We start from the raw sequence: 8689 nt of genomic DNA on the forward strand, positions 1-8689 counted from the left end.
TTTCCCCCCTTTGTGTTGTTTGCCAGGTTGGGAAGGGGTAGTTTTTACTCCTAGGAAAAGGGTAAAGATTGATCCAATATCCACCCGTGGTCCTTCATCAGTTCTGCCCAGCACAGCCCTATTACCTGATCTGGGGGCTCCCCATCACCCCAGAAGCTATGAATGCAGTGGATCCAATCAATGCCCTCTAGACATCTTCTTTCCCCCCCCCTCCCTGGCTAATGAAAGCAGATGCCATTAATCTTTGGGCTGTGCAGCGCTGACGGCCAGTGCCCATCCCACTGACAAAGGGACCTGTCTGTGTCCCTGCAGAGTGATGGCCCTGATTCTGGCTGGGGTGCATGGCACAAAAGCCTAAGGAGGTGGTAGGGCCATTGTGCTGCTGCAATTAGTTCCTCAATTGATTAATGGTGCTCTGTTATCAGCAGGGCCCTCTCTTTGGGAGGGGGCAAATGCAGAGGATGTGCAGCTACCTCCTGGGGCTCACTGTCCCTTCCCAACCCGTTGCCACCCTGAGGGTGACCCTTCTGTCTGTACACCCGTGGATGTCCATGGGATATGAGTACTCACCCTCTGAACCACAAGACACCCTGCACCCCCCAGGGTCACCCTGAGCTGCCCCCCACCCTGGGGAAGGGAGAGGAGTAGAAAAGGGGAGCATCCGGCTCCCTCCCTCCTCCTTGCACCACCAGGCGCTCACTTAATTAGCCCGGGCCCCAATAGCAAGGGAGTTAATTAGTTCTGGAGAGAGAGATAATGAAGCCGCCAAGCAGGCCATGAATCTTGTGGCTGAGGGATGCTGGGGGGTGGAGGGGGAGAGGAGACAGTGCCAGTGCTCCCCCAGCTTCCTCCCACCTGCCCCAAAGTTGGGGTCACGCAGTGCCCACAGGGCAGCACCTAGATCTCCCTCTGCTTCCAGCCCCACAGCCCTGAAAAGAGTTTGCGGTGGGGCCTCAGCACCACCAAGAGTTGGGTGCTGCTGCCCCACGGGTGGGCACCCACTCTCCCTGATGATCCCTAAGGCAGATCTGGGTCTGACTGCCCCTCTTTGCCCTGCACACTACTACATCCAAGCCCTTCCCGCCCCACCTCCCCTTCAGCCTTCCCCCGTTAATTAGCTCGGCATTAACCTCTGCCTGGGGTTTACTGGCTATCGAGCGGCATGTTCATTAATCCACACACTGGCAAAAGGCTCTAATTAATACAGCTAGCCGCACGCCCGCATTCGGCAACTTTTAATTGTTGCGGACCTGGATGGTGAGGGCGAAGGTTAAAGCATTTATTGAGTCCCCAGGAGCTGGCTTGTCCCTGTGCCGATAGCAAAGATTTCCGATGGTCTGGGTGGGCTGCAGGGCTTTAACCCCTGGGCACCCGGTGCTGCTCCCACAGCCCTGGGGCAGTGCTCGTGTATGGCCATGATGACCCACAAATGCTAATGGGGATTGCTAATGGGCACTGCTAACAGGTCTTGCTAATAGGCATCTCTGCTGGGTATCACCAATGGACCAATGGTAACAGGCATCATTATTGGGCATCTCCACTGGACATCGCCAATGGGCACTGCTAATGGGTACTGTCAGTAGGCATCCCCGTCAGCCATCACTAATGGCCATAATTAATGGCTTTTTCTAATACATATTGCCCAAGGGCACTACTGACTGGCACCACTGGTGCACATTCCTGCTGGTTGTTGTTGAGCATCAGCAATGGGCATCACCACCAGCCCAAATCTGGGGGTCCCTCTGGCTGAAAGCAACTCAAGATGGGTTGGATAAGGGGACGAACCTATGGATGTGCCCATGTGTAAATGTGTGTGTATAAAATGTGGTGTGCAAGTCTAAAGGTGCATTCCAGGAGACATAGGGTGTACAGGCAGAGATGAGCTTGTGTAACAGTGACACACGTGAGTCTGCAGCTGCTCAGTGCACGAGTGCCTCTCATTAGCTAGAGTACCCACCCACACCACCCACCTTTACCTCTCTTCTGCATGAAGCTGAAGAGGTCATCCAGGAATTCCTTGCGCTTCGGATCCTCATCCAGTTCATAGAGCTGAGGACAGGGGACAGAGGGGTCAGTGCTGCCAGCACCAAGGAGGGGTCAGCATGAAGGATGGATACCCTGCTGGCATCCCCCATTCCCTGCAGCTCTCTGTGCCCAGGGCTGCTGTATGCTCCCCAGCACCAACACCATCACCCTGTTCCCTCTGTGCCTCAGTTTCCCCACAGCAGGGCAGGATGCGCCCATGCTGTGCAGCTCGCCTGATTCCAGCACAGTGCTTCAGTGACCATGACAAATTGGAGCCCGCCAGATCGATGGCCCAGCAGTAAAAGTCAGAGCACATGAAGGAAAAATTAGCACCAATCGAAGGCGCTATAGACACTGATTCCTCCCAGTGAGCCCAGCAAGAATTTAAAGCCATTGAAAAGAAACAAAACTCAGCAGTCCAGAATGGATTTCCAAAACATATACAAAGAAATGCAAGCTGGAAAACAAAGTCAGGCACAAAATAGAGTCGTTTAAAAAACAATTGTGTAGGGAAAGGCCGTTAAAAACCAATAGAAAGGGAGCCCCCCCACCTCCACACAACACATAATTCACCGGCAGATAAAAAGAGTGGGGCTGTGTGGAGGTGTCGGCAGCGGCCATGCAGAGATCTGCGGACATGGGGACGGCGGGCACAAGGACACAGGGATGCAGAGATTCAAGGACATGGGGACATGGAGTTGGGGTTGTGAAGAGACGGGAATGTGAGAAGTAAGGGATGTGGGGGCATGAGGATGCGGGGATGCAAAGATGTGCAGAGCTGAGGACATGGAACAAGGGTCTGCTCTGACAGCCTCAGAGCACTAGAAGCTCTTGTTTCCCTGCCTGGCCGCCAGCCCACCCCTTCCATCCCTCTCAGCATGGGAACTCAGGACTAATCCCCCACACCATCCACTGCTGCCAGTTCAGGGTCATACCCTCCCCAGGGGTCAGCCAGCAGAGGGGTCTGGCTGGGCCCCCGCTGCCAGATCCATCTCTGCTCCTGCAGCTCCCAGACAGGTGCTACCTCCCCGCATCAGGATCTGTCCTCCACCATTTATTAACCCCTCACCTTTTATCTGTTGTGCAAAGACATGTTACATCAGGCCAGGAGCAAAGGTCGGCTTTTAAGTGGAGCAAGGAAGAGGGGATACAGTTGGCATCCCACGTGGTTTGGGGATGCTCAGGCTGGAAAGGGGCTGGACACTGTGGTGTCCTGCGTCTATGGGGACAACCACTGGAGTGGCAGACTCCACACAGATCCACATAAGCACAAACAACTTTGCACAGGTGTGCACAACCCAGCATCAGAGCACATGCAGTCCACACGGGTATGCAGAGCCCTGTACATGTATGCAAAAATGTCACAATTACAAGTCTCCACATGGGCATATACACCACCACATGGATTTACACAACCACAAATAGGCATGCACAACCCTCTACATACATGCACAACCCCAAATGGGTGCAACTATTCCCTCTCAGCAGGCTTAATCCTGCACATGCATGCACAGCCCTGCATGGCAAGCACTCCATGTGAGCACACATGTTCCGAATGGGGATGTAGACCCCCAGATGGGGATGTAGACCCCCGAGTGGGGACACTCCCCTCACACACCTCCAGCAGCTGTCAGCCTTGCTCAGGGGGCAATTGTGCAACATGAACAGCGGCTCCTGCTTGCAGTGACCTATGAGCAAGGACCCTTTTAATCGTGTTTGTATTGATATAATTAGTAACTCATTTAACGCCATCGATGTAACTATATTCCTCTATAAACACAAGTATTAAACTGTCAAGCCTGGGGATCAATATCCCACTGGTGCGCAGCTCTGCTCCGCTCTACTGACCTCAGGACCCCATTTGTGAGGCTCTGACCCCACTCCCCCCCAGAGAAAGCCCACAGCCCCCAACACAAACCTAGCACAACTCTTGGGGTGTCCCTGTCCTGAACCCACTGCAGGTGCAGCTGTGGGCACCCCGCTCCCTGTCTGCACCCCATTGATATGGCAATGTCTTCTTTCCTTAAGGAATGGGGATAACGGTGCTGCACCAGGTTAAAGGGCAGCAGGTCAAACATGGCTTATTAAAAGGATGTGAATAGACCTCATGCCTCCCCTGTCACCTCACCACGATTAAATAACATTGTTAGCATACTTCCTCGCCCCAAAGGTGCCTCTCCTTGATCTGGGGGTATAGAGACAGAGCAGACCCAGCCCATCCTGCAGAAGAGGGAAGAAGGGAGGTGGCAGAGCCCCTCCATCCCCACAGCACTGCCAAGGGAAGCATTCACAGTGGGACCCCTGCTCAGCTGCCACCTCCCACCAACAGCCAGGGCTCAGATCAGCCACCAGAATTTAATCCACTTAATATGGGCTGCATCGATCCCGAACCCTGCTCAGCTTCCCCCCTGCCTCGCATCCCCCCAGCCCTCAGCCGCTTAATATGCACTGCATTGATTAGCTTCCCTGCTAATTTCTCCATCTGTCCACTGCTCACACAGGGAGCAGAGGAGATGCTCTTTCTGCACCCACCCTCCACCCTGGTGTGCTGCAGGTGCTCATTTGCGGACCTTGGTTTCTTTTGGGAACTACACAGCCCTCTGGAGCAACACTGCACTACAGTTCCACTGTATTGTGTATAGCCAGGAACCACGTACCTGGTTCCCATCATGTGCCAATGAGGTGGGGGAGCCACTGGAGCCTCAGTTTACCCATGGGCTACCAGTCAGGGACCCAGGGACTCTGGCCTCCCATGATGGGGTCCCCCCCACTCCCATCCCACTGCTGGGAGCAGCTCGCTCCCCGCCGGGCACCATTCAGCCCTGACCTTGCAGGCGCCTGGCCCCACGCCGTTAATAAGTTAATGGTTATGGGACGGCACTGCCTGGATGCTGGCTGCATCCGAAAGTGCTGTCAGCTGCTGGGGGGCTGTGCCCCAATCCCACAGCCCCCACCAGGGCCATGCTGACCCCAGTGTTCCCACTTTCATCACTGTCCCATTATCACAGCCAGACACCCCCCATACTGGATCTCCCCAGCCTGTTCCAAGTGCTCTCCTTCAAACCATTCACCGTGCTTAATATTTAACGGGGCTTTACAGAGCAACAGGTTTAATCAGCGCTGATAGCGCGGCGGATCCGGCAGGCCATTAAAACCCCCTCCCCGCCACCACTGTTGGTCCTGGGGGAGCTGCCTGCTGCAAACATTAACCCAGTTTGGGGCAAGGTGAGGGGTGTTTGCTTGTGGCACTGGCCTTGGGATGGCAGCCTCCTGCCCTGAGGATATGAGGACTCACGGGATCCCCAGCCACGTCCTCAGCCCATTGAGTAGGAGGGGAAACTAAGGCACAGAGCACCAGAATGGCATGGAGGAAATGTGATGTGTGATGCCATTGTGACACTGTCACCATATCCCAGTCCTGGGGATACTTCTGTATCTGCTGTAGGGAACCTGCTTTAGCAGAGAGTTGGACTAGATGATCTCTAGAAGTCCATTCCAACCCCTACAATTCTGAGACTCTGTGACACTGCAAGGTGGAGCAACCCAAGTAGTGCCCCGTGCTCCTGTGAACAGCCATGAGTACACCCATGCATCCCTCGGTGCTCTCCATACATGCACATTCACCCTCCGTGCACACGCTGCATGTTTGCACAGCCCTGTTCTGCTCACACACCCTCACACACTCTCTCTGTGTGCACACACCCTGTGCACACTCACACACCCCTTATGCACATTCTCCTTGTGTACACTCACACCCCCACTACCCTGCAGTCCCAAATGTGCACTCACCCCCCACACACCTGTATCTGCACACCTCGTAAGACCAGAACCCACCTCTCCGGGTTTGTATGCTGCCCCACTGCAGCAGCCCCACTTCCATCATTAACCTAATTAATGGATTAGTGGAGGTTAAAGCCGGCGAGGGGGTGCAAACCCAGCACTCTCATCTGACTGCTGGCACAGAGCTGGGAGGAACGCACAGGGTCCTGCCAGCCTCATTTCAGCCTTTTCTCCTTTCCCCCAGCTCGGGGACACGGCTATCCCCACCTCCCCGAACACTCGTCCCCAGCTCCTGCACTGCTCGCACTGCTGGCACCTTTCTTCTCACACCCTTGATTAGTTTTTACACCTCCTTCTCGGAGCCCCGACGCCGAGCCCCAGGGAGCTGCAGTCTGGGAACTGAGGTTGTGGTGGACAAGGGCGCTCCCGGCATCCCCAGACCGCATCGGGGCCGGTGTTGCGTCCTCCCGAGGCACTGGGCTCCGTGGCATGGGACAGGGGTTGTGGGTGCCCCGCTCCCAGGGGTTGTGGGTGCCTCAGCACTCAGCCCCGCTCACTTCGCAGCCCCTTTGCCGCAGGTGGTCCCGTCCCCACGTTTGTGGTTGGGAAACCTCCGGCAGCCGCGGAGAGGAGCGGACTCTGCGCCCTTGTACCGCGGTGTAACCAGAGAGCCTCTAATTTAGACCCAGAGCCCCGCGGGGCTGCTCTGCACCTGGGTGGAGATGCATCGGGAGGAGGGATGGGTCAGGGCGAGAGCCCCTTCCTCGCAGGGGTCTCGGCGACCGTCCCAGACAGCGGGGAGACCTCTGGGACTTTGGTCCGTGCTTCTTTACCGAGCGGACACGAACGACTGCGCGGCTGATGCAAGGGGGAGGTAAGGGGTTTCCCGACCCGTCGGTATCACAGCAACCCGCAGAGCAAAGGTCCCTCTGCGCCCACAAACTGCGGGTGCCCAAAACCATTTCCCCTACATGGGTTGCCAGAGCAAAGCGCTCGTTTCGCCCATAAATCCTCACAAATCCCTTCGGCAGCCCCTTCCTCCCGGCCCCGAGCGGGGAACCTGTTCTCCAGGTCAGATACAGCCTCGAGGACACGTCCCCTTCCGGGCAGAGGAGGGCCAGCTACCCCGCAGCCTCCGGGGCACCGAATCCTGCCCCAAACCACAAAGCTCCTTTCCCCTCTTTCCGACTCATCCTGAGGCACGCTCTGGCAATAGGTCCCTTTGTCCCTGTGCACCCGAGGGCACTGGAGATAAGAGACGCCCTTCTGTCCCCAGGGCTGGATGGGAAAAGACAAGCTACCAGCTGGAAAACCCATGAGCGGCAGCGACTCGTCTCTTTAGGGCTGAGGAAGAAGAGGGGAGGAAGCCGGCGAGCCGGCGAGTTACAGTTATCACCCCGCCCTGATGTCCTCTGTGATCTGTCCCCCCGTATTTACATCGCGATTTGCAGCCGCACTAACGAGGGGCAGGGCGCGGGGCCGAAGGAAGAGAGAAATGCCTGGGATGCTTTCTCTCTGCAAAGCCTCCCCGGGGCCGGGAGCGAGGGAGGAGCCGCGTCCCACCTCCCGCCTGAGCCCGGGAACCGGACAGTCAGCCTTCTTCAGCGCAGCGGGCTGTAACGTAACACTTCCCCGCCGAACTATTCGACCTATGCAGCGCACCCACCCTCAGGGTGGCCCAGTGTATATACCGTGGACCAGAACCATAATGAACCGTGCAATATCTGAACAGAAAGTCTGGCCCCTGCAGCCGTTCTCATCCCCTCCTGGCTGAGGATGTCCTTAAGTCCCCAAGCACTGGACATAAGGAACGTTTATCCTCCTCCAAGCAGCGCTACCACAAAAAGCCACACACCTTTGCACAGAGACATCTCAACCCGCCCTGTCCCTTTGTGTACCACCCCTGCCATGACCATCACCACGACTCCAGTGAGTTCACAGGATGTGCAAACCCAAGACAGAGCTGCACAACCCACTCTTGCATCCCTGCAGGAGCCTCACACAAAGTGAGGGTAGCTCAACTCAGCAGGGGGGAAAATATGCAAGTGGGAATGGTATTAAACACAGAGATCCTTTCTCCACCCCAGAGCCCACAGGCCCTATGACCTTCCCAGATCTCTGCAGAAACTCACAGGTGAACACAAGGAAGTGTCAGATTCTGGGCACCCTTCTGTCCCCCAGGGCACCCTTCCAACCCCATGGGGCAAAAGGGGCTGGGGCTATCCAAGCACAGTGGAGCTGAAGGAGAGTACAGGGAGCTGGGAGAAAGGCATAGGGGACATGGAGGGGGTGAGGCACACCAGAGTGGGGAGGGATGGGTCTTGGTGGTAGGGGATGCGGAGTCCATTTGGGAAGCAACAAAGTATAGGGTAGTGGGAAATGGGGAGCCCAACAGGACACTTGCTGGGGAGAGACCAGGTGCAGGGATGGCAGGTGTGGAACATTCATGGGGTGCCCATCTTGGGAGGGATGGTGATTCAGGACAGGGGTGCTGGGGTGCACTAGCTGTACTTGTCTGGCATGCAGTTTGGGGGCAAAGGAGGGGGACTCGGGGAGGGTCCCATTTACAGTGGCACAAAATTGATATTTGGGGGCAATGGGAGATATGGCAAAAGTCTTCTTGGGGTACAGTTGGGATGGGGCTTGGGGGCAGTGGGGTGACTGGAGATGGGCTCTGGGATGGGGAGAAGGGACTATAAGCAACATCTATTTGGGGAAAGCTGGAATCAAGTTAAGGGACAGTGGGGGGGCATCGGGGATCAGCCTGGGGCTGCCGGTGCCGCTGCAGCAGATGCTTCCTACCTGCTTGAACTGCTCCTCGTAGGTCCACTCGTGGTGTGGCGGGGGCGGCGGGTCGCAGGGCTCCCCTTCCTCCTCCTCCTCA

General features: G+C 56.4%; 1 protein-coding gene and 1 long non-coding RNA gene across 6 annotated transcripts in view; both read right to left on the reverse strand.

Annotated features, from left to right (window-relative positions):
• The window catches only part of UBAP2 (ubiquitin associated protein 2), a 583216-nt gene that overhangs the window by 224845 nt on the left and 349682 nt on the right, over positions 1-8689 (reverse strand). The window lies entirely within an intron of this gene.
• Positions 1-8689, reverse strand: LOC109363865. The gene is made up of 2 exons (XR_002109708.1): positions 8608-8689; positions 1-2049 (listed from the first exon to the last, which is right to left on the reverse strand). It is a non-coding gene; the product is annotated as an uncharacterized LOC109363865 (long non-coding RNA).

The sequence above is a fragment of the Meleagris gallopavo genome, chromosome Z (assembly GCF_000146605.3).
Source record: "Meleagris gallopavo isolate NT-WF06-2002-E0010 breed Aviagen turkey brand Nicholas breeding stock chromosome Z, Turkey_5.1, whole genome shotgun sequence".
In the NCBI taxonomy this organism is placed as follows: domain Eukaryota; kingdom Metazoa; phylum Chordata; class Aves; order Galliformes; family Phasianidae; genus Meleagris; species Meleagris gallopavo.